Source organism: Natator depressus, chromosome 14, assembly GCF_965152275.1.
Source record: "Natator depressus isolate rNatDep1 chromosome 14, rNatDep2.hap1, whole genome shotgun sequence".
NCBI lineage: Eukaryota > Metazoa > Chordata > Testudines > Cheloniidae > Natator > Natator depressus.
In genome coordinates this window covers 27,559,973-27,585,704 of record NC_134247.1, presented here as the reverse complement: position 1 = coordinate 27,585,704, position 25,732 = coordinate 27,559,973, and the positions used below count along the sequence as shown (strand labels likewise).

Sequence of the window (25,732 nt, the reverse complement as noted above, 5' to 3'; positions counted from 1 at the left end):
CGGCGGCCAGCACATCCCTCAGCCCAAGCTGCTTCCCCCAGCCCCCTTTGGCTGCAGGTAAACAAACTGTCCCGGCCCGCCAGCGGATTTCCCTGATGGGCCACATGCCAAAGGTTGCCGATCCCTGTTCTAAACGAAGGAATTTCTAGCTCTCTTGATTGCAGAGAAAAACTTGAAAATGTTGCCTCAGTGCCTCAGAAAACAAAAGGCAAATAAAACAATCTACCATTTATTACTATTAAATCTCATGAGTTTGGGGGGCCTGATATGATTTTTAAATGCCTAGGTGTCATAAATATAAAAGGAAGGGTAAACACCTTTAAAATCCCTCCTGGCCAGAGGAAAAACCCTTTCACCTGAAAAGGGTTAAGAAGCTAGGATAACCTCGCTGGCACCTGACCAAAATGACCAAGGAGGAGACAAGATACTTTCAAAGCTGGAGGGGGGGAGAAACAAAGGCTCTCTCTATCTGTGTGATGCTTTTCCTGGGGACAGAATAGGAATGGAGTCTTAGAATTTAGTAAGTAATCTAGCTAGATATGCGTTAGATTATGATTCCTTTAAATGGCTGAGAAAATAAGCTGTGCTGAATGGAATGGATATTCCTGTATTTGTGTCTTTTTGTAACTTAAGGTTTTGCTTAGAGGGATTCTCTATGTTTTGAATCTAATTACCCTGTAAGGTATTTACCATCCTGATTTTACAGAGGTGATTCTTTTTACTTTTTCTTCTATTAAAATTCTTCTTTTAAGAAACTGAATACTTTTTCATTGTTCTTAAGATCCAAGGGTTTGGGTCTGTGGTCATCTATGCAAATTGGTGAGGATTTTTATCAAACCTTCCCCAGGAAAGGGGGTGTAGGGTTTGGGAGGATTTTTTTGGGGGAAAGACGTTTCCAAGCGGGCTCTTTCTCTGTTATATATTTGTTAGACGCTTGATGGTGGCAGCGAAAGTCCAAGGGCAAAAGGTAAAATAGTTTGTACCTTGGGGAAGTTTTAACCTAAGCTGGTAAAAGCAAGCTTAGGGGGTTTTCATGCAGGTCCCCACATCTGTACCCTAGAGTTCAGAGTGGGGAAGAAACCTTGACAAACCTTTTGGTTTACTTCCCTCATCAGCTTTGCTTTTCTGCTGATGTAATCATCATCTTCTTCTGCTCTTTCTTTTCTCCCCTATTTTGTATCTATTTTCCTTCTCTAATAGACTCTTCTTGAGTTTCTAGAGTGTCTTCATGTGGGGTTAGAAAACCCCCCAGAGCCTCCTGACCAGCCAGCAGCCTCAGCTGGTTTACTGCTCTTCCTGTGGGACTATATAGCAGTCTCTGCGGGTCATTTGATGTGGTTCTTACTCATGGACTGGCTTCTGCAACATGTTTGAAGGATGAGTCATCTCAGGCTCTGGCTGAGGGTTTGCATTACATGAACCCCACTTGAGAGAAACTCCCAGGAATTTTCAGATCAGGCTTGTCAAGATGGGATTGATAGCATCATGGAGTAGCTCAGGAGCACAGGTGTTACTAGTCAGTTCCCATGAGTGTTCTTCCAGGATGCACCCCTCCCAGTAAATGAGGTATAGAAGCTTGGAATTGAGGATTTGTTTAGGAAGTACTCATCCTCTCCTTGTATCATGATCAGAGGAGGAGTAGGTGCATTCATCTTGTGATGGAGTTGTGAGTGTGTTTCTTCTGAAGGGAGATATGAAACATAAGGTCCAGTAACATCATGTGGGGGCAGCTGGAGACAGAAAGTGACAGGGTTCATTTGTTGAATGACCAGAAAGGAGTCAAGGTACCAGTAGCTGAGTTTGCAGAAGGGATGGGAAGTGTCCAAGTGTTGTGTGGAGAGCCATACCTTTCCCCCAACAGTAATAGGAAGGTCAACTTGATGATGACAGTTGGCAAAGTGCCCATAATTCTCTTTGATGGCATCCAATGGGGATCTCAGTTCCTCCTGGATGTGTTGGAGGTGTTTCACCAAATCAGAGGCTGCAGGGGTGTGGGAAGTCAGTGGTAGGGATGGGTGGAATCAGGGGTGAAGACAATGTGAGTGGTTACATGGCACTGGGTGGTAGAGGAAGTTGGGTGTGGCTCATCAGACTCATAGTCTCTCCTTCTTTGTGCATGATTGGATCTGGGAGAACCCTACCCCAAAGGTGTCTGAGTCCCTCTCCCAGGTCACCCTTCCTATCCCTCTCGCTACCTTAATTCCCACCTCCTCCCTCTGACCTAAGCTCCCAACCGCTCTCCTCTCCTTGTCCCTTCATCCTCGTTTATCTTCCTTTCCATAATCCCTTTCCCCTTTCTGCAGCCCCAAACCCTTCCACTTTACTCCCCTGCTCCCTAATTCCACTTCCCCTCCAAGCAATCATTTCATTGTGTAATTTCCTTTCTTTTGAAAAATACTTTGAGCATGTTCTGAATCTTCTGCTGTGCTCAGATTACATTTCCTCCCAGAAAATAAAATCAAATAAACAAATCTCTCCCAGAGGCAGATCCTAGCAGGATCCCTCTGCTTTTTAATTTCTGATTTCTGCCGTGGGTTGGATTTCATCTCACAGCATCTAGCTGATGCTCAGATACAATGGCCATCACAGTCCCTCAGAGGCACCCATATCCTTGAAATGCAACTAGCATTCAACCTTCTAGGGCAGAGGTTCTCAAGCTGGGGGGTCATGTCCCCTCAGGGGGTCACGAGGTTATTACCTGGGGGTCATGAGCTGTCAGCCCCGCTAGGCATGGGGCTGACAGCCTGAGCCCCTGTTAAATTAAATTAAACCCCCGTTTTAATGTATAAGGGGGTCGCACTCAGAGGCTTGCTGCATGAAAGGGATCGCCAATACAAAAAATTCGAGAACCACTGCTCTAGGGCTTTCTCTGCACATGCTCAGTGTAGTTCCTTTGGAGCAGCAGCCATAGGACTCTGAGAGCTGGTCTTGTCAGGAGAAGCAAACTGCGATCACAATAGTGCTGTGGTGTCTGCTCCCAGACAGGGGAAGTGGGTCGCATGCACTCTCTGGAGGTAACCATCAGGTGAGTGAGATGCTGGTGCACAATGCTCAGTCCTGGCCTTCTTCCTATCAGTGAGCATGAAAATGCTGGTAAAAGTCATCCACTTTCAGAAAAAGCTGTTTTTTTCGGGGGGCTGTATCTAGGGAACCCTTCCTCAAATGATGTCCAATTCAGACCACTAACCTACCCTACTCCTCCACCAGCCACTTCAAGTGTCAAGAAAATCTCCGGAACCATGCAGAGTTTAGCACACTTTAAAAAGTCAAGTTTTAAACAGAAGGCTGGTCTCAACCTTAGCTCTTGAAGTCCTGGAGGTCCATTATAATAAAATAAGTGAGGAGACAGCACAAGCACCACCCCCACCTCTTCCTCCATCTATTTTGTGAGCAGCAAAGTAGCTGCCTCACTCCGAGGGAGCAGGGGGGCTTAGCACATACCCCTCTCATTGGCATCTCCCATTGGCTAGTTTAGGTGGCTTCCCAACTAGCACACTGTGTTTTGTGGGTCACAGTCTAAGGGCGTGTCTACGCTACAACAGCTACAGCAGCACTGTGCCATTGTAGCATGGACGCTTCCTACACCAATAGAAGTGGCTTCTCCATTGAAGTAGTTAATCCACCTCTCCAAGAGGCGGTAGCTAGGCTGGCAGCAGAATTCTGCCATTGACCTAGCTGTGTCTTCTTGGAGGGTTAGAGTGACCTAAATATGTCACACAGGATGTGAAATTTTTCACAGCCCTGAGCAATTTAGCTAGGTCAACCTACATTTTAGGTGTAGACCAGTCCTCAGGAAGAATAAGGGTATATCTATACTACAGCCTTTATGCTCTAGTGCAGATGCTTCTGGAATCATTAGGAGGAGTTTTTCCACCACTGTAGTTAACTCACCTAACTGGGGAGAGGTCGATCTAGCCATGGCACTCAGGGCATGGAATGTGTTGCAGCAGTGAGTGATATAACTGGGTTGGTCTAAGTTTTCAGAGTAGACCAGACTTAAGAGGGCTTTGCCTGGAACTAACTGAAAACATAGAGGCGGGCTGGCAGCTCTGTGTGTGTGAGAAGCAGAAAGCCAAGAGAGCACTAGTGAGTATGGTCATCTTGGGAGGAAACTGAGAGACAGAGCTTGCTTCAGGCACAGGGTACCCTGGAAATGCAGACTTGGATTTCTGAGTAAGGAAACTGTCTGCTGCTGTTTGTTTCTATTGTGTTCAGGAAACAGGACTTTGTGGACATTCTTTGTAAATAAAAAAGATTGCACCAAAGGAAAACCTGATTTGTAATTTCTCCTCCCAATTGAAACAACGTAGCAAGGCCCCAAATACTGGCTAACAGCTCAGGTCAAAGTAGCAACAGTATAATTCAAGCCAGAATCTAGACCTATGGCAGCAAATGAAACATTTGCAGGGGACCACAGGCAAAGAACCCGTGCAGGAGAATAGACTGTTGCAAGTTATAGACTTCAGCATATCCAGCTTTCTGTACTTAACACTCCCCTTCTCCCTGAGCTGACACTCCTCTCCCTGCAGCCAGGCAAACCAAACTCAGGATCCCTGACTCATGTTCGCCCCCAGCAAATCCAGTCCACAGAGTGATCATGAGCTCAGTATTGGTCCACAGAGAAAAAAAGATGGGAAGACACAGAGGCAGCTGAAAGTGGGGAGAGGTGAAGGATTGTTAATTTCCCTTCTGTAGATGGAATTTTACAAAGTTCAAAACTCAAATCTTCTTTCTAGGTCTTCTCTGGAGTTTTGAATGGCCTGGATTGTAAACTTGAGATTGTAAAGTAATAAAGCTTAGACAATTCACCATAAAATCACCCTTCAGTTCAAGGGTTGCTCCCGATTAATGAGTTGCTGAGGTTTTTTTGCCTTATCACGAGAACACAAGCTGCCTGTGACCTTAACCCCGGGAGCTCCTGTAGCCCTGCTGGTCCCAGGGGGGTGGTTCACCAAGACAAAAAAATTCACTAAAATAACTCAACTGGGTTTAGTTCCCACCTATTCTTATTTCAGTGCAAGTGTCTGTTGACACCCTTATTATGAATGAAGAATGTCCTGGTTTGATTGAGGATATGTCTACACAGCACAGGTGGGGGGGGGGGGGCGGCGGTGATTCCCAGCTCGGGTAGACATACACATGCTGGTTCTCCTCAAGCTAGCACGCTTACAATAGCAGTGCATTGTGCCAGTAAAGGTGGTGGCTTGGGCTAATCAGACAGGTACAGTCCCTCCCTACCCCTGGGTGCTTACTGTGTAGACAAAGCCTTAGTTTAAGATTTTGTATTCTTGTTTGTTTGTTTTCCTTCCTCACTTTTCCGTTCATTCCCTTTCTGCTTCTTCCCATCCCACTACCCCCATTCCTTGTGTGACATAATTCCTTCTTCCTTCTTTTTATATGTTCCTCCGACTCCTCCTCCCAGCCTCTCCTTTTCCTTCACATCACTCTGCTCCTGTGGGAGGCTGATACAAGGTGTAACAGGGACCTCCCATTACCAGCAAAACCATTTCTGATGCAGAGCAGGAGGCAGACAGAACAGAAGCCAAGAGAGCTGAGCAGCCATGGCCTCAGTGACACCTGTAGAGGAAATTCAAGATGAAATCAAATGTCCCATCTGCCTGAAGTATCTGACAGACCCAGTGTCCATACAGTGTGGACACAACTTCTGCCGAGTCTGCATCACTCAGTACTGCGAGACATGGGCAGAGGGGGACTATGGCCCTGTGTGCTGCCCCAACTGCAGAGCCCTCATCCGGAAAGGGACTCTCCGGCCCAACTGGCAGCTAGCAAATATAGTTGACAAAATTAAACAAATGGATTTAAAACCAGGAACAGAGAAATTGTGTGAGACACAAAATAAAACCCTGGATCTGTTCTGTGAAGAGGATGGGGAAACCTTGTGCGTGGTTTGTGAGAGATCCCCAGAGCATGGCACTCACACAATGATTCTCATGGAGGAGGCTGCCCAGAAATACAAGGTAGGAAACAGTCTGGATCCTGGTTAATTCAATCCTTCCCTTTTCTGACTAAGCCTCTCACATCCACAGACTCTCCCACTTTCCCAGATTTTCTCTGTCTCTTGCTCTACCTAAATCTCTCCACTGCATGACCCCTTCCCTCTTGACAGGTGCAGGGAGCCCTGGCCACCGATGCTGCCCCAACCTGTCATTAGGGAGATGTGGTCACTAGAGCTCTGTGTGAGGCACTTTCTTCACACACAGGATTGAAGCTGGATGTGTCTGTGCTGTTGCCAGGCCAGGAATGGAGGGAGTGGGCTTCTCCCACAGGCACTGACTCTGTGGGTGCTCCGGGGCTGCAACGCTCACAGGAAAAAAATAGTGGGTGCTCAGCACCCACCAGCAGCCCCCCCAGATCAGCTCTTGCTTCCCCAGCACATCCCACCCACTGGTGGACCCCGTCAATCATCTCCTCCCCCTCCCCACAGCACTTCCTGCCCACCGTGATCAGCTGTTCAGTGGCATGCAGTAAGCGCTGGGGAGAGGGCGAGGAGCAAGGGTGGGTGTGCTCGGGGGAGGGACCAAGAAGAGGCAGGGAAGGGGAGAGCAGGGGCAGGAAGAGGCGGGTTGCGGGCACGGTCTGGGGCTGAGCGGGGGTCAAGCACCCCCCGGCAATTCTGAAAGACTCTGGCTGCTCCCCCCACACACCTTACAGGCCAGGCACTGCCAGCAGGGCATTCACATTCATGGTGAGCACAGCAGCCCTCACTGTTGTATGGAACAAAAGTGCAGGAGTGGACTTCAGACCTCTTATCTAGAGACCCATCTCTGGAGTCACCTGATTAAAAGTGACCCTCAGGTTTCATTACAAAAAAATCAGCAACCAAATAGTAACTTTCTAGCCCATATGATTGAAAAGAAAACTTTGAAAATGTGGCCCAAGCACAACTGATACAGTGACATGCGCCCGAGTCTGTAGAGAGCCTGAGACAAAAGCTCTGAGAAGAGGGAACTGTCCCATGGATCTCAATGGTGTGTTCACTTCTAGAACTACTGTTCTGGGGTCCACCTCTCCCCACCCTGTGTGTGGCAAGAAGGAAAGAGATCAGTGGGCTTAGCAAGAAAATAGACATGATACACAAATCTTTGCTGGCAGCTTGGCAGTCCCTGACCCCAAAGAGCTTGTAATCTATTAAACTGAGTAGAGGCAAAGAGAGGGTGGGAGGCAAACTGGGAGGGAGCAGCATGTCCCATTTGCTCTCCCTGTCTGAAACATGGGTTCTGTTCACCTGGTGCTTTAAATAGACCAGAGTCATTTACTCTCCATCCCTGCAGAGCTGAGCACAGCACAGGATCAGAGAGGGAGGGCAGAGATGGCTGTAGGACACCTTTCCACCTTCAGTGGAACCTGCTCCTCCAGGGGCCTGGCTGGATCGCTGGCTTCAGAGGCTGCTCTAACACCCACTCTGCTTCCAGGAAAGAGCTAACAATCTATCCAGATAAACACACACCAAGGGGAGGTAGGAAGCCAGCTGGGAGAAGCACGACTCCTTTGCTCGCTCTGTGCCGGGGCTGTAGACATTTTACATTGAACAGGCAACAATGAGTTACCCCGCCCCACTACCTATTCCCATTTATCCCCATCCCTCACTCCTCTTCTCCCTAACAACTCCCCTCCACACACCTCCATAGCAAGCAGTTGAATGAGTAAATTATTTACTTTTCAAACACAGTTTGGCACTTTCTGAATTTTTGGCTGTGCTCAGATTGCATTTCCCCCAAATAAATAAATAAAAACACTCCTTTGGCAGAGGCAGACAGTAGCAATACCCCCCCCCCAACTTTGAAATTTGGGATTTCTGCCAAGAGCAGCATTAGTGTAAATGAGAATCGGGCATTTAAAACACTGATTGCAGATTAACCACCTTTTTAGCATTTAAATTTAATATTACTCCTTAGACACACAGTCCCTGCCCCTGCAGGCTCAGCATCACAGGCAGGGGTGCTGGAACCGGGGGGGCCAAGAGGCCCATGGACCTCTCATTGTCAAAAGTGAGAGGGCCAGAGGCAATGTTTTTTGGTGGGCATGCCAGGTCAAGTGTCCCCCGCCCCAGAATGGCCTGCTCGGGGGGGTGTGGTGGGGGAAGAGGGGCTCTGTCCTCCCACTGCCCCCGCCCCTGGCATGCTCATCCCCTGTACCTGGCAGCTAGGCCTGGGCAGGGAGCGGAAGGGGTGGGACCAGCGGCTTTTCACAGCAGCCTGCCCTGCCCAGGCCCAGGGGCTAACACCCTCCACTCCCCCCCCCCCCCCCCCCGCAGCTAGCCTCGCTATCTCAGGCAGCTGCTGCGCTTCACGGGGTCAGAGACCCAGAGAGGACACCCTCAGCCATGTGAGAAGCCACTCCCTTCCGCTCCCCGCCTGGCCCAGCTACCAGGGAGGGTGGCTGAAAGTGCCAGGGGGGTGGCACAGCAGGAGAAGGAAGGACACTCCCCCTGCAGTTAACGTGTGTGTGGGGAGGAGAGTGTGATGGATCCAGGCTGAGCAGAGGAGAATCAGGGATGGTCACGTGACCTCCCCTTTAGATTGTGTCCCCCCTCCCCCAAGAATGGCCATGCCCATCCCCTTTTTAACATGGGCGTAGTAGACTTTGGTGGCAGGGTGATAAGGTGAGCAGCTCCCCAGCCATGAAGCACAGCCCCTGCTAGCGGTGCCAGCCTCTTCCCGATGGTCCTTTTCCCGGAGCCCCCTGTGCCTCCTCTTTCCCCCAAGGCCCCACTACCTGGCCAGGCCAGAAGCTGGAGCCAGGCCATGGTAAGAGCCGCCCAGGGAGACCAGGCTGCTCTGGAGAGCCCTGCACCCCTCAACACCAGCACAGGGACTGATTGTGGGAACAAAGTCCTACTGGGGCACTTTTCTGAAAAGCCTCAGGACATGTAATGTTACCCGTGAGCTCCCACACAGTGCTGGGAGGCATCAGATACAGTCTGTGTTGTCCTCAGTGCAGAGAAACCTCAGGTGAACAGGCAGCTGGCTAATGTCCTACGAATAGCCAAACGGCTGAGTTTACAGGCAGCAAAGGGAGCAGGAAGGGAGAAGGGACGTGGGGAGCACCTAGAGTCTCTCAGCTGTTCTGTGAAAAGGATTAAACCCCCATGGGTGTGATATGTGACAGATCCCGGGCTCACATCATGGTACCCATAAAGGCCTGCCCAGAGAACAAGGTAGGGCACCTCTGTCCAGTCTATTTAATTCAAAATAGAATTTTAATTATAAGTTATTTCACCACAACTTGCTGGTTATACTTGATTTTTCCCTACTACAGCTACTGATGTAACCACATCATTCAACTCTGTCACACCTTAATTGTATGAAAAATGGCACTGAAAGAAATGTACAGGGCAATATGGCAAAAGAGGCAAAAATGAAGATATTAAAGATTACAGTTGTGGGAAACATTTCTCTGGGGAGCTGAAGCTATTTCATATCTAGTTCCAACTCAACTGAAGCTGTTGAATGATCAGTGAGGTTTAAATCACATGAGCTGCAGGCCAATCTCTGAGAGATTGTTGCCTTCAGAATGGAAAAGGGGGGGTTACAAACTGTTGTTATTGTTTCTGATTTGTATCACAGTGTTTATTACTGTTATTTACATAAAAGTAGCCCCTAAAGACCCCAAACAAGATCTGACTTCCATTGTACTGGGCCCTGCACAAAACCCAGGGAGGGACAATCCCTGCTCTGAGCAGTTTACAATCTAACTAGACAAGACAGAAAAAGGGTGGGAGGGGAAACAGAGGCACTGACAGGGGCAGTGACTTGCCCAAGGTCACTCAGCAGGTCAGTGTCAGATGTGGAAATAGAACCCACCTCTCCCAAGACTCAGAGCCCTAATCACTAGACCAGTAGCTCTCAACCAGGGGTACGTGTAGCCCTGTCGGTATGCAGAGATCATTCAAGGGGCACATCAACTCATCTGGATATTTGCCTAGTTTTACAACAGGCTACATAAAAAGCACTAGCAAAGTCAGTACAAATTAAAATTTCATACAGACAATGACTTGTTTATGCTGCTCTATATACTATACACTGAAATATAAGTAGAACATTTATATTCCAATTGATTTATTTTATAATTATATGATAAAAATTAGAAAGTAAACAAACTTTCAGTAATAGTGTGCAGTGACACTTTTGTATTTTTATGTCTGATTTTGTAAGCAAGTAGTGAGGTGAAACTTGGGGGTGCGCAAGACAAATCACACCCCTGAAAGGGGTACAGTAGGCTGGAAGGGTTGAGAGCCACTGCACTAGACTATTTTTATGGCCCACCAGCACTTGCCACTGATGAACTGTGGACATTGGGAGTGAAAAACTCTTTGATAAAGGTCCCAGGCCCAGCAGGGAGATGAGGTTTCCCACTGGGATTCTGAACTCCCGTGCTGCTCCATGAGGGTTTAACTCCGATGATGGTCTGCACTAGAAGAGGTCACTGCGCTAAACACTGTGTGGACCTTGAGCACCTTGAGTCCACCCACAAAAGGGCTCTAGAGAGCGCAGGTCCATGCCAAATACCATTGGGATTAGACTGGATTGTAGCAAAACTAACTCCTGGGCCATGCTGTCCTGTGCCAGTCTGAACTGTTTTATTGTGTGTGTGGGCAAGGACCAGCCAGAGTGGTTCCAGGAGTCACATAGTGTAGCCTTTTGAAATCTCCCAGAATCCACTGCTTCTTTGAGCCTTTCTAGGGACTCTTGGGTAGCTAGCCAGAGAGAACTGCAAATGTAAATGTTCAGGGCAGCATTTGGTCGAACCCCAACAATTCTTAACACAAACCAGCCTGTCAAAGAGGGTTTGCCCTTGTGCTTACGTAAGCAGGGGAATAGGCCTGCTATTGTGGGGAACTCTCTTGGCTTATATACTACCCCAGTGAAGTGGGCTAGCGAAAGGATCTGAGTCCTCACTCCCCATTCCTTTACCCAGAGGCCTGACTGACCTCAAGGGCTCCCCTTCCACTGTCCTGTGTGGCAGAGTCCTTGTAACCCCAACAAGGCTGGGCCCAGGATTCCTGGGGGGTTCAACCCACAACCTTGTCATGGTCACTTAGGGCAGAAGCTAGGGTGTCCCCACTCCGGGGTGCTCTCTGTGCTCTGGACACTTCCTTGACCCACTGATCACTACATACAGTTCAAAGCAAATACAATTTATTAAACATCAATTACAAAAAATAAGGAAAAATGGGAAAGGTTAAAGGAAAAGTTTCAGAGTAACAGCCATGTTAGTCTGTATTCGCAAAAAGAAAAGGAGTACTTGTGGCACCTTAGAGACTAACCAATTTATTTGAGCATGAGCTTTCGTGAGCTACAGCTCACTTCATCGGATGCATACTGTGGAAACTGCAGAAGACATTATATACACAGAGACCATGAAACAATACCTCCTCCCACCCCACTCTCCTGCTGGTAATAGCTTATCTAAAGTGATCATCAAGTTGGGCCATTTCCAGCACAAATCCAGGTTTTCTCACCCTCCGCCCCCCCCACACACACAAACTCACTCTCCTGCTGGTAATAGCCCATCCAGAGTGACCACTCTCTTCACAATGTGTATGATAATCAAGATGGGCCATTTCCAGCACAAATCCAGGTTCTCTCACCCCCCCACCCCCCTCTAAAAACCACACACACAAACTCACTCTCCTGCTGGCAATAGCTCATCCAAACTGACCGCTCTCCTTACAATGTGCATGACAATCAAGGTGGGCCATTTCCAGCATAAATCCAAGTTTAACCAGAACGTCTGGGGGGGGGGGGTAGGAAAAAAACAAGGGGAAATAGGCTACCTTGCATAATGACTTAGCCACTCCCAGTCTCTATTTAAGCCTAAATTAATAGTATCCAATTTGCAAATGAATTCCAATTCAGCAGTTTCTCGCTGGAGTCTGGATTTGAAGTTTTTTTGCTGTAAGATAGCGACCTTCATGTCTGTGATTGCGTGACCAGAGAGATTGAAGTGTTCTCCGACTGGTTTATGAACACTATAATTCTTGACATCTGATTTGTGTCCATTTATTCTTTTATGTAGAGACTGTCCAGTTAGACCAATGTACATGGCAGAGGGGCATTGCTGGCACATGATGGCATATATCACATTGGTGAATGTGCAGGTGAACGAGCCTCTGATAGTGTGGCTGATGTTGTTAGGCCCTGTGATGGTGTCCCCTGAATAGATATGTGGGCACAGTTGGCAACGGGCTTTGTTGCAAGGATAGGTTCCTGGGTTAGTGGTTCTGTTGTGTGGTATGTGGTTGTTGGTGAGTATTCGCTTCAGGTTGGGGGGCTGTCTGTAGGCAAGGACTGGCCTGTCTCCCAAGATTTGTGAGAGTGTTGGGTCATCCTTCAGGATAGGTTGTAGATCCTTAATAATGCGTTGGAGGGGTTTTAGTTGGGGGCTGAAGGTGACGGCTAGTGGCGTTCTGTTATTTTCTTTGTTAGGCCTGTCCTGTAGTAGGTGACTTCTGGGAACTCTTCTGGCTCTATCAATCTGTTTCTTCACTTCCGCAGGTGGGTATTGTAGTTGTAAGAATGCTTGATAGAGATCTTGTAGGTGTTTGTCTCTGTCTGAGGGGTTGGAGCAAATGCGGTTGTATCGCAGAGCTTGGCTGTAGACGATGGATCGTGTGGTGTGGTCAGGGTGAAAGCTGGAGGCATGTAGGTAGGAATAGCGGTCAGTAGGTTTCCGGTATAGGGTGGTGTTTATGTGACCATTGTTTATTAGCACTGTAGTGTCCAGGAAGTGGATCTCTTGTGTGGACTGGACCAGGCTGAGGTTGATGGTGGGATGGAAATTGCTCCACCCCCACGAACATGATACAGTTCTGTGGTGACCTAGAATCCTATTTTCGACGTCTCCGACTCAAGGAATATTTCCAAAATACCTATGAACAACATACTAATCCACAGAGGCCTCCCTACCAACATTACAAAAAGAAGGATTCTAGGTGGACTACTCCTGAAGGTCGAAACAGCAGACTGGACTTCTACATAGAGTGCTTCCGCCGACGTGCACGGGCTGAAATTGTGGAAAAGCAGCATCACTTGCCCCATAACCTCAGCCGTGCAGAACACAATGCCATCCACAGCCTCAGAAGCAACTCTGACATCATAATCAAAAAGGCTGACAAAGGAGGTGCTGTTGTCATCATGAATAGGTCGGAATATGAACAAGAGGCTGCTCGGCAGCTCTCCAACACCACTTTCTACAAGCCATTACCCTCTGATCCCACTGAGAGTTACCAAAAGCCTCTACAGCATTTGCTCAAGAAACTTCCTGAAAAAGCACAAGATCAAATCTGCACAGACACACCCCTGGAACCCCGACCTGGGATATTCTATCTACTACCCAAGATCCATAAACCTGGAAATCCTGGGCGCCCCATCATCTCAGGCATTGGCACCCTGACAGCAGGATTGTCTGGCTATGTAGACTCCCTCCTCAGGCCCTGCGCTACCAGCACTCCCAGCTACCTTCAAGACACCACTGACTTCCTGAGGAAACTAGAATCCATCGGTGATCTTCCTGATAACACCATCCTGGCCACTATGGATGTAGAAGCCCTCTACACCAACATTCCACACAAAGATGGACTACAAGCCGTCAAGAACACTATCCCCGATAATGTCACGGCTAACCTGGTGGCTGAACTTTGTGACTTTGTCCTTACCCATAACTATTTTACATTTGGGGACAATGTATACCTTCAGATCAGCGGCACTGCTATGGGTACCCGCATGGCCCCACAGTATGCCAACATTTTTATGGCTGATTTAGAACAACGCTTCCTCAGCTCTCGTCCACTAACGCCCCTACTCTACTTGTGCTATATTGATGACATCTTCATCATCTGGACCCATGGAAAAGAAGCCCTTGAGGAATTCCACCATGATTTCAACAATTTCCATCCCACCATCAACCTCAGCCTGGTCATATTCCTACATACATGCCTCCAGCTTTCACCCTGACCACACCACACGATCCATCGTCTACAGCCAAGCTCTGCGATACAACCGCATTTGCTCCAGCCCCTCAGACAGAGACAAACACCTTTACAAGATCTCTATCAAGCATTTTTACAACTACAATACCCACCTGCGGAAGTGAAGAAACAGATTGATAGAGCCAGGAGAGTTCCCAGAAGTCACCTACTACAGGACAGGCCTAACAAAGAAAATAACAGAACGCCACTAGCCGTCACCTTCAGCCCCCAACTAAAACCCCTCCAACGCATTATTAAGGATCTACAACCTATCCTGAAGGATGACCCAACACTCTCACAAATCTTGGGAGACAGACCAGTCCTTGCCTACAGACAGCCCCCCAACCTGAAGCGAATACTCACCAACAACCACATACCACACAACAGAACCACTAACCCAGGAACCTATCCTTGCAACAAAGCCCGTTGCCAACTGTGCCCACATATCTATTCAGGGGACACCATCACAGGGCCTAACAACATCAGCCACACTATCAGAGGCTCGTTCACCTGCACATTCACCAATGTGATATATGCCATCATGTGCCAGCAATGCCCCTCTGCCATGTACATTGGTCAAACTGGACAGTCTCTACGTAAAAGAATAAATGGACACAAATCAGATGTCAAGAATTATAGTGTTCATAAACCAGTCGGAGAACACTTCAATCTCTCTGGTCACGCAATCACAGACATGAAGGTCGCTATCTTACAGCAAAAAAACTTCAAATCCAGACTCCAGCGAGAAACTGCTGAATTGGAATTCATTTGCAAATTGGATACTATTAATTTAGGCTTAAATAGAGACTGGGAGTGGCTAAGTCATTATGCAAGGTAGCCTATTTCCCCTTGTTTTTTCCTACCCCCCCCCCCAGACGTTCTGGTTAAACTTGGATTTATGCTGGAAATGGCCCACCTTGATTATCATGCACATTGTAAGGAGAGCGGTCAGTTTGGATGAGCTATTGCCAGCAGGAGAGTGAGTTTGTCTGTGTATGGGGGTGGGGGGGTGAGAAAACCTGGATTTATGCTGGAAATGGCCCACCTTGATTATCATGCACATTGTAGGGAGGGTGGTCACTTTGGATAAGCTATTACCAGCAGGAGAGTGAGTTTGTGTGTGTGGTTTTTAGAGGGGGGTGGGGGGGTGAGAAAACCTGGATTTGTGCTGGAAATGGCCCACCTTGATTATCATACACATTGTAAAGAGAGTGGTCACTTTGGATGGGCTATTACCAGCAGGAGAGTGAGTCTGTGGCGGGGGGGGCGGAGGGTGAGAAAACCTGGATTTGTGCTGGAAATGGCCCAACTTGATGATCATTTTAGATAAGCTATTACCAGCAGGAGAGTGGGGTGGGAGGAGGTATTGTTTCATGGTCTCTGTGTATATAATGTCTTCTGCAGTTTCCACAGTATGCATCCGATGAAGTGAGCTGTAGCTCACGAAAGCTCATGCTCAAATAAATTGGTTAGTCTCTAAGGTGCCACAAGTACTCCTTTTCTTTTTGTTAAAGGAAAAGACATCACCCCTTTCTGTTGCACAGGGACATCACAACCAGCAATCTCTGGAATGTCAGAGCAGTTCACAGTCTGTTCCTCACACATCCCAGGCCTCCTGCCCAGGCTCTGGCTGTGCTGCAGGGATGCTGCAGGTCGGACACTTGCTCTGGCAGTGGCCACATGCCCTCAGGCTCTAGGTGGCAGAACCCTTCTTCCCAGCATCAGCCCCTCTCCCCCTCAAAGTCTGGCCTGCAAGGCCCCTTGGATGGTGGGGTCTCCCTGTGCTGGGCCTGTGGCCCAGGGTTCCCCTCATTTTATCCATCTCTCTGCTCACCGCACCCGGCTCCAGACTGCTCCAGCCCCAGCTCCAGCTCCAGCTCCACTCTGTCTCAGCACTGATGCTACTCTGCCTCCAGCCCAGTGATGAGCTGCCAAAATCTTAACAATGGGTTCCCTCCTCACCCCACAAGGGGGTCGTTGCCCACCCCCACCCCCCGGGACTCCTGCCCCATCCAACCCCCTCCCCTGTCCCCTGAATGCCCCCAGAACCGGGCTGGAGGATCTCGTGGGCCACCACAGTGGGTGCCCACCCCACCCCTAAGAGCCAGAGGCACCTGCCAGGGGGCGAGGTGGGGAGTCCCGGGGGTGCTTACCTGGGACAGCTCCCAGGAAGCATCAGGCAGGTCCCTCTGGCTCCTAGGGGCAGGGGAGCATAGCTAGGGGGTGAGCAGGGGGAGTGGCCATGCCTCCCACTGATCACATCAAAAGTGGCGCCTTAGGCACCAACTCCACGGGTGCTCTGGGGCTGGAGCACCCATGGGGAAAATTTGGTGGGTGCAGAGCACCCACCAGCAGCTCCCCGCCCCGCGCCCGGCCCCAGCTCACCTCCGCTCCGCCTCCGCCTCCTCCACTGCCCCGCTCTGCTTCTCCGCCCCCTCCCCCCGCCTTCCCGCGAATCAGCTGTTCGGCGGGAAGCCTGGGAGGGCTGAGAAGCAGGCGACGGCTTCACACTCAGGATGAGGGTGACAGAGGTGAGCTGGGGCGGGAAGCGGTTCCCCTGCACCCCCTCCCCGGTTACCTGCTGCAGCGCGGGTGGCCCTCCTTGCGCCCCTCAGCCCCAGCTCACCTCCGCCTCCCTGGGCCTGAGCAGGAAGCCGCCACCTGCTTCTCAGCCTGCCCCGGCTTCCCTCGCGAACAGCGGATTCGTGGGAAGCCAGGGGTGGGGGGTGGGGGGCGGAGAAGGAGAGCAGGGCGGCACGTTCAGGGGAGGAGGCGGAGGTGGAGCGGAGGTGAGCTGGGGCCGGGGGTGGGACGGGGAGCTGCTGGTGGGTGCTCTGCACCCACCAAATTTTCCCCTTGGGTGCTCCAGGGCTGGAGCACCCATGGAGTCGGCGCCTAAGGTGCCATATTTTGGCCAGTTAAATTTAGAAGCCCTTTTAGAACCGGTTGTCCCTTGCGGAACAACTGGTTCTAAAAGGGCTTTAAATTTAACAACTGGTTCTTGCGAACCGGCTCCCGCTCACCACTGCTCCAGCCCCATGGGCTGCTTTTTCTGGCCCCTCTGGCTCTGGTTGCTTCAGTTCTCCCAGCACAGGTCTGCACTCTGGGCTGCTTCTGTGCCTCTGCTCTCAGCACTGACCTGCCCCTGGGCTGCTTCTCTGGCTGGCATGACTCTGCCCCCAGCTCAGCTAGGGCCCCTGCTCTTTACTTAGCCTGGCCCCTCTGTCTGACCCAGGCAATTCCAGCTCGCTTGGAGGACGGGAACCCCCCTGGCCTCCTGACTCCCTGATTAGCTTGCCCGCCCTGTCAGTCAGGCTGACCTGGAGCATTGGCCTCTCCCCATTTCCCCTGGGGACTGTCAGTCTCAGGGTCCTGATTTCCCATCGACCCTTCCCCTTTCTTTTGGTGCTGGAAGTCAGGCAACCAAAAAACCAACACTGAGTTTTAGTAAGGGGCCAACAGTCCCCTTACATTTAGTCCAGTTCTGTCCAACCTGTAGAATCCCCAGGGGTTCAGGGTTGAAATTCAATGGGAGTTGGGATCCTTTGAGAATCCCAGCACATGTTTCTAACCCCTATATTTGTCTGGGATTTGTATCACTTTTTCAGCAAAATCTTATTCTTATTTATATACCACCATGTGAATCCATTTTTCTGTTGGTTTAACTCAATGAAAAAACAGGACAAATAATTTCAAAGTCTGAATGTACAACTCTCCCGTCTCCATTAATGAGATTTCATTTCCTTGTGTCTCTGATGTCATAACCCTAGTCGGGACAACTGTCTTGGGTTTCGGGTAGACAAACACCCTCCTCGACAAACACTCTCAAGCTCAGACCACCCAAATTATTTTGTCTCTTCAGGAAAAGATCCAGGCCCATTTGGAGACTCTGAGGGAAGAGAGAGAAAAGCTGCTGGGATTTAAAGTGACTGGAGAGGGGAAAAGTCAGAAGTATCTGGTAGGTTCCTGTCAAGGTTCCTTCCCCACTCTGAACTCTAGGGTACAGATGTGGGGACCTGCATGAAACCCCCCTAAGCTTATTCTTACCAGCTTAGGTTAAAACTTCTCCAAGGTACAAACTATTTTACCTTTTGTCCCTGTATTTTATTGCTGCCACCAAGCGTCTAACAAATATATAACAGGGAAAGAGCCCGCTTGGAAACGTCTTTCCCCCCCCCAAATCCTCCAAAACCCTACACCCCCTTTCCTGGGGAAGGCTTGATAAAAATCCTCACCAATTTGCAGAGGTGAACACAGACCCAAACCCTTGGATCTTAAGAACAAGGAAAAAACAAGGAAAAAGCAATCAGGTTCTTAAAAGAAGAATTTTAATTGAAGAAAAAGTAAAAGAATCACCTCTGTAAAATCAGAATGGTAAATACCTTACAGGGTAATCAGATTCAGAACATAGAGAATCCCTCTAGGCAAAACCTTAAGTTACAAAAAGACACAAAAACAGGAATATACATTCCATTCAGCACAACTTATTTTATCAGCCATTTAAACAAAACAGAATCTAACGCATATGTAACTAGATTACTTATTAACCCTTTACAGGAGTTCTGACCTGCATTCCTGCTCTGGTCCCGGCAAAAAACACCACACAGACAGAGAGAACCTTTTTTCTCCCCTCCCCCCCAGCTTTGAAAGTATCTTGTCTCCTCATTGGTCATTTTGGTCAGGTGCCAGCAAGGTTATCCTAGCTTCTTAACCCTTTACAGGTGAAAGGGTTTTTTGTCTGGCCAGGAGGGATTTAAAGGTGTTTACCCTTCCCTTTTATATTTATGACAGTTCCCATTGTGACTAACCTGCAGGGACTTGCAGTGGGAGGTCTGCTTGTAGGCAATTTCCTCTGTGGCCTTGGGGAATGTGGACTTCTTTCTGTTTCTCCATGACCATGGGTGGTTGTGTTAGAGTTGTGTGTCTGTACACACACATACACACACAAAGGCCCTGAGAAACCCTCTTCCACATCATATTCTCCAGAATCTAAAACAATCTAACTCATTCCAATTAATGAGTTAATTTCTAGCCCCTGTGGCTTTCACAAAACTCCCAAGGTGAGCGGACTGTATCCTGTACAGTGCTCACTGCCCATGTCTGCAGGCATTTCTTGGGTTGTTTATTTCTTTTTCTCTCTTCGCATCTCTGTCAATGTAGTGCTAAGTCCTGCCTGCTGCTGCTCTGGATCAGGATAGGCACAGGCCTCTGATAACACAGTGTGCTAACCATGTCAGACTTGGAAACATCCCATAAAGAGATATTAGGGCCAAATGGGATGGTGTTAGAAAATCCTTCCCTTAGTATCCACAGAGTATAGGTAAGTGTTAGACATCTTAGAGTTTGCAAAGAAATTCTTTCTCCTGCACACTCAGAACTCCAAGAAAGGACCATAGACTCTCTCTCTAACCCTTACCTTTCCTTTCCTTAAAAACACTGCAACCAGATGCAGACACAAACCGAGAGGCAGAAGATTGTATCTGAATTTCAGCAACTGCAGCAGTTCCTGCAGAAACAAGAGCAAGTCCTGCTGGCCGCGCTAGAAAACCTGGAAAAGGAGATTGTGGAGATACAGAATGACAATGTCACTAAACTCTCTGAGAAGATTTCCTGTCTCAGTAACCAGATCAGTGAGCTGGAGGGGAAGTGTCAGAAGCCAGCAAGTGAATTCCTGCAGGTGAGGCTGAGTTAGAAAAATCCCAGATCCCCGCAAAGGATCAGGACAGCTCCTGAATCATGGGCACTGGAGTCCAGCAGTCAGAGATCACAGTGTAACTCAGTGTGTACATTCCTGAAATGTGAATTATTGTTTCTCTTTGAAGAATTACAGACTCATTTATGACAGGTTTCAGAGTAGCAGCCGTGTTAGTATGTATTCGCAAAAAGAAAAGGAGTACTTGTGGCACCTTAGAGACTAACCAATTTATTTGAGCATAAGCTTTCGTGAGCTACAGCTCACTTCATCAAGTGAGCTGTAGCTCACGAAAGCTTATGCTCAAATAAATTGGTTAGTCTCTAAGGTACCACAAGTACTCCTTTTCTTTAGACTCATTTATATTAGCGATGACATTAAGTCAGCAGATCCGTGACTCTGGAGCCAGGGCAGTGCCTCTTTTCCTCAGCTGAAAAATCCCTTCCCTGGGATCCCTAGTGTGTGGCAATCATGGCATGTGGGACTAAGGTTGTTTTTCTGTCTCTCTCCCATCTAGGATTTCAGAAGCACCTTGAGCAGGTACATGGCTCTTTCTCTCTCCCTCATGTTTCATTATCCTATGAAAGGGCTTGGGGAGCATGTTGCCTCCACATTTCCCCTGGGCTCTACAGCAAAATGTGTGAGACAGGGTCACATTTTAGAAACAAATCTCGGTGGTGAACTTAACCCTGAGGTTCTCGCCCTTTTATAAAGGACTCTGGAATTATCTATTCAGTGGGAAAGACTGACCTAAAGTATTTCCTGAAGATGTGACATCACTGGGGGACTGGTTGCCTCACAGTTCTGGGAATGCAAAATGGGCCTTTCACCTCTAGGGCACTAGTTACAATCATTCCCTTGTTAGCAGTGACCAAGCATCTTTTCCCCCTGGGGACTGTTAGAGACCTGTGTGAAATGAGCTGGTATCGAGGGGTCGGAGGGAGTCTCTGAGGTCTTAGGCTATTCCTGAAAGAAAGATCCCATAATGCTATGCACACAAGAAACATGAGAACATACCAGGATTAGCACATGGAGACAAAGGAGTGAATTGGTCATGGAGACTCAAATCCCTTTTTATCTGCAGATCTGCTCTGTCCAGGCCAGAGTAAAGAACATAAATGGGGCCTTTGAGGGAAGGTTGCACAGACATGGCCTATGCTGCACCTGCTCTGAGGCTGGGAGAAGTGGGGCAATTCTAACTCCAGGCCCCATAAAACATTAGCTTCCCCAGTAGCAATGAATTATAATGAGTTAGTGAATAAAATGTAATAATGTGAAATTCTGTTTCTCCAGGTGTAAGAAGGGGAAGTTCCAGCAGCCAGTGGAGATTTCTCCTGAGCTGGAAAAGAGACTCAGTGATTTCTCCCAGAAAATTATTGCTGTAACGGAGATTCTGAGAAAGTTCAAAGGTATCCAGAAGGGATCTAGGAGGGGAAATCAGTATGTGGCTCTTCAATTGTGGGAGGAGATGGTCTCTGGCCAATTGGTTCATAACCTATTTAATAAAAAGGGGAAATAGCTGAACTGAGCAGATATAGCAGGGGCCCATCAACAAGGCTGTCTTACCCTGATTCACTCTATGAGCTTTGGTAAAATCATTAAGGTAAAAATATAGTAAAATTTGGAGTACCTCAGTTTCTCTCTCTCAAGTACAGAACTGCAGGGCATGTGCTCCAGAGCTGTTTAGCAGCCCCATTTACTGCTGGTCTCTCTCCAACTGTTTTTCTCCTATAATTAAAACATGGTTATGTCAGTTAAAAGTGGGGCTGCCGTTATGGATATGAAAGCCTGAAGTCTCATCTCCTATATACTTTCCCTCTCCAGACACTCTGTGCTGCAAACTGGAGACAGAAAGAGGGAAATTGCTAGGATCCTTCAGACCAGGTGAGATTTCAGGGGGAGATATCATTCCATTAAGAGAAAAAACACATGAAAATATTTTCATGAAAATGTAGCTACAGTTACCAACCAAACCAACACTGACCATGACACATGGTTCTAAAAATAACATGCAAACATGAAATACTAAGGAGATCCCAAGCTAAAGTCACACAAACAATCCTGATACCAATTTCAGTGGTGCGTCTGTCCATGCACCCACTGATGACCAGAAACGTTCTCACTGACCAACACACACTTACCCTGATGTTTCCAGACACATCCAGATGCCTTTGAAATATTCAATTCAGAGGGTTGTGACATTCCTCTCCTTTCCCCTGTGTAAGGGGCTCTCTCCCATTGCTCTTCACCTGCATCCCGCAGTTCTCCTCAGCTGTGCTGTGCTGAGATCTCTGATTTCAATTGCTTGCTTCTTTCTCTGTTAGAGAGAGAGGGTCCCCCTCTCATGCTACCACTTCCTCCTTTCTTTTGGGGCTGGAGAAGGGACTACTTCTCCTAATGCCACCTTCTAGTTACCACTCTTCGATCTTGAGTGCTTCTTCCCCAGTGCCCCATCCCCTTCTCTTGTCCCAGGCCAGGGAGAGAAGGGTGGGCTCAGTATACAGCTACCCCTGGGTTTATATCTGTTACCTCTGTCCTCTTCAGGTTCTGACCTTCCTCTCTAACTTTCAGAGGAGCAGCCCCAGCAGGGAGATGCAGCAAGGAAGGGGGGAGAAAGGCAGTTCCTGCAGCCCCCCACAGCAGCTCACAGTAGCCAGGGAGATGAACTGCCAGGGCATCTCTGCCTGGTCTCAGGCACTCAGGGCAGAGAAGCAGCTCCACGGTCTGGTGGTGTAAATCAGAGACCATGTGCTCTCGTCTCTGTGACCCCATTCCTCTCCAGACTCTTTGCCACCTGAGCTAGAGCAGGGAAGGGGAATATCTGGGATCACACACCAAGGGGGAGCTCTGGGGGAGATTTTCCTTCAACTAACAGAAAATTGCCATGGACACAACTCTCCCCCATACCACTAACCAGACACATTCTCCCGCTCCCGAACCACCTTAATTGTGACCTGGTCATTTGTATTGACATCGACAAGCCTTTCTAATTCAAGGCAGTCAGTGGAGAGATCTCTCTTCTCCTGGCTGTCACATCTTTCCCTTTTCACCTGGGGGGAGACTCTCCCCCCAGCTCTTCTCCAGCATCCTACCTTTCCTTTGGGCAGGGCTGGGCTCAGCTGCTTTGTGGGTTGGGGAGATGGTGTCTCTCTAGTGCTGTCACCCGCAGCCCTGTCTGAGCTGGGAAGGGGCTGCCCCACCCAATGGCACCTCCTACTTCCTGGCCTTGAACCACTGGCTCTTCCCCAGTGCTGCATCTTCACGTCTGCTGCCTGGCCTGGGAGTGGAGGATGCACTGAGGAGAGGAAGCTTCCCTTTGGGGTTCAGAGTTGGTATCTGCCACCTATTCACCTTCCTAATAAAAAGCTTCTGGTGCCTTCTTTGCTGTGTCTCTGCTGCTGGGAATGAAGCAGCCCCAGCTATGGAACAGGGAGCTGCAGCCTCTATAACCAAATTAGAAAGTACAGAAGTGGTTCCCACTACCCTGGCTGAAGAACTGCAGTAACATTTCTGCTGAAGCTCATGTGTTCAGCACAGAGGCAGCTCTCTGGGATCCAGGATCCCAGCCAGAACAGGGCAGCCTAGGAAGTGTGAGAAATGGACCAGGGCTGAGCTCTGCCCCTAACAATCTGATTCTCTCTCTTTCATCAGTGAATGTGACTCTGGATCCAGACACGGCTCATCCCGTCCTAGTCCTGTCTGATGATCAGAAAAGTGTGAGATGGGGAGACACACGGCAAGATCTACCAGACAATCCTAAGAGATTTGACACTGAGCTCTGTGTGCTGGGCTGTGAGGGATTCACCTCGGGGAGACATTCCTGGGAGGTGGAGGTGGGGAATGAGGGACACTGGGCTGTGGGGGTTGCCAGAGAATCTGTGAGGAGAAAGGGAGGGATCAGACGTAACCCTGAGGGGGGGATCTGGGCTGTGGGGCAGTTGGGGGATCAGTTCAAAGCTCTCACCTCTATGGAGACCCTACTGCCCCTGAGCTGGGTCCCCAAGAGGATCCAGGTTTTTCTGGACTATGAACAGGGGCAGGTGACATTTTTTGATGTTGATAAGGAGGCCCTGATCTTCACTTTCCCACCAGCCTCCCTCACTGGGGAGAGAATCCATCCCTGGCTCTGGGTGTGGGGGTCCCAGCTCAGAATATTTCAGAAATACAGGGAGAATAGCCAATGGGGACCCTGAAATCATTCTCTCTAGCCTCACACACCCTACTCACCATGACCCTGGAGGACTTCTCTCTTCCTCAAGACTTTCTGCAATGCAGTCTTAAGGACCCTGGATGCTCCATGGGCTCTCAGGTCTGGACTGTCAAACCACAGGGATCAGTGAGAAGCCAATCTCATCACCTCAGGGACTGTCCAATCTGTTTCTCACTGTTCTCTATGGTCCAGGAGGATTCTGGGGATCCTGGGTCACAGAGTGTCATGGAAACATGGGAGAACTAGGCCAATGGAAATGAAAAAATAGGCTTCTCTAGCCATAGTCATCCTAGTGTCTATGACTTTGGAGGACTGTCATCTGACTAACCCCTCACTCATCTCTCTGACTGTGGAGGACTCCTGTCCTCCCAAACCCCAGTACCTCATCTCCCCCCGTCACTGCCAGGAGCACAAGAGATGGGAAGGGGGTGTGTGAAAAACTCTTGGAGCTGCAGAAGGAGTAGATATACCGGGAGGGGCAGGGGTAGATATGGGGACTGCATGGTCAAAACTGATGGAGTTTCAGGGTGAGAAGTGATGTGGGAACTGGTGCCTTAATTAATAGCTAGACTGGGGGACAGGTAGATGTGGGGTGGCAGGGACACAACATGAATTAATTTGGGTTTGGGGAGTAGCTGGAGACTCTGCATCAGCAGGGAGAACCTGGGAGAGGGAGACCCAGGGACTGGGGAGTGTGATCTCCAGGCCACCAGGGAAGGGATGCTGCTGTGGGAAGGAGTTGGGGTGGTGAGATATCATCTGGATGAATGTGAGCTGGCTCTTTGGAGGGGAGAGGGAAGTACAGGGCAGGTTTAACCAGAAAGGAGAGAAGAAATGAAAGTGAAAAATATAAAGTGAAACAAGAGTAAAGAGAGAAGCCTGAGGAAAGTGGCGGCAACTGAAATGAAGAGTGAAAGCAAAACAATCCTGAGAAGGGAAAACGCTCAGAGGATCCAGAGAGGGGAAAGGAAAAACTCAGGGGAGAGAACAGGAACCTGAGGTGGAATGATCTGTGAATGTGAATAGAGTAGAGCTAAGGAGACACAGAGAAATAGATGGAAAACATGTGCTATAAAAAACAATGTGTAAAACTGGATAAAGTGAAAGGAAAGGGTGAAGAAAAGAGAACACAAGAGGGATATGAGATTTATAAAATGATGCTGAAAGTTAGACTGGTTATGAAAATTCCCACTCAGCTCCTTTTAAGCCTGACATTTACGTAAGAGAAATTAAGCATATTTTTTCCTTATTTCCTTTTAATTTCCCAGTTGTAATTTTGAAGGCAGTCATGAGATTCCCCCTCAGCCCCAATTGGTTGTGTCACCCCAAAAGCAATGAGGTCATTTGGATTATGGTGGGCTGGCTGTGGGGAGGGGAGAGGCAGGTACAAGGCAGGTTTAACCAGAAGGGAGAGAAGAAATGAAAGGGGAAAAAACAGGCAAAAATAAAATAAAACAAGAGTAAATAGAGAAGACTGGGGAATGCGGGAAGGGGTGCGGAACTGATATGAAAAGAGTGAAAACAAAGCAATCCTGAGAAGGGAAGACCTCAGGGGGAATTGGGAGGGGAAGGGATAAACTCAAGGGAGAGAACTGGGAACCCAAGTTGGAATGATCTGTGATAGGGAATAAAGGAGATTTAGGAGGAGACAGAGAAATAAATGGATGGAAAACGAGTGCTAGAGACAATGATGTGCAAAACTGGCTGAAATGAAATAAAAGGGAGAAGGAAAGAGAATGTGAAAGGAATTTCATTCCCAGCTGACACATGCACAGGATCCCTGGGAAGGATTTTGCTAATATGGGAGAAAAGACCCTGCTGAGCTAATGGACTAATTCCA

General features: G+C 48.7%; 1 pseudogene; it reads left to right on the top strand.

Moving 5' to 3' along the window:
- LOC141998829 (butyrophilin subfamily 1 member A1-like) overlaps positions 1 to 25,732 on the top strand; it is an 85,707-nt pseudogene that overhangs the window by 37,067 nt on the left and 22,908 nt on the right.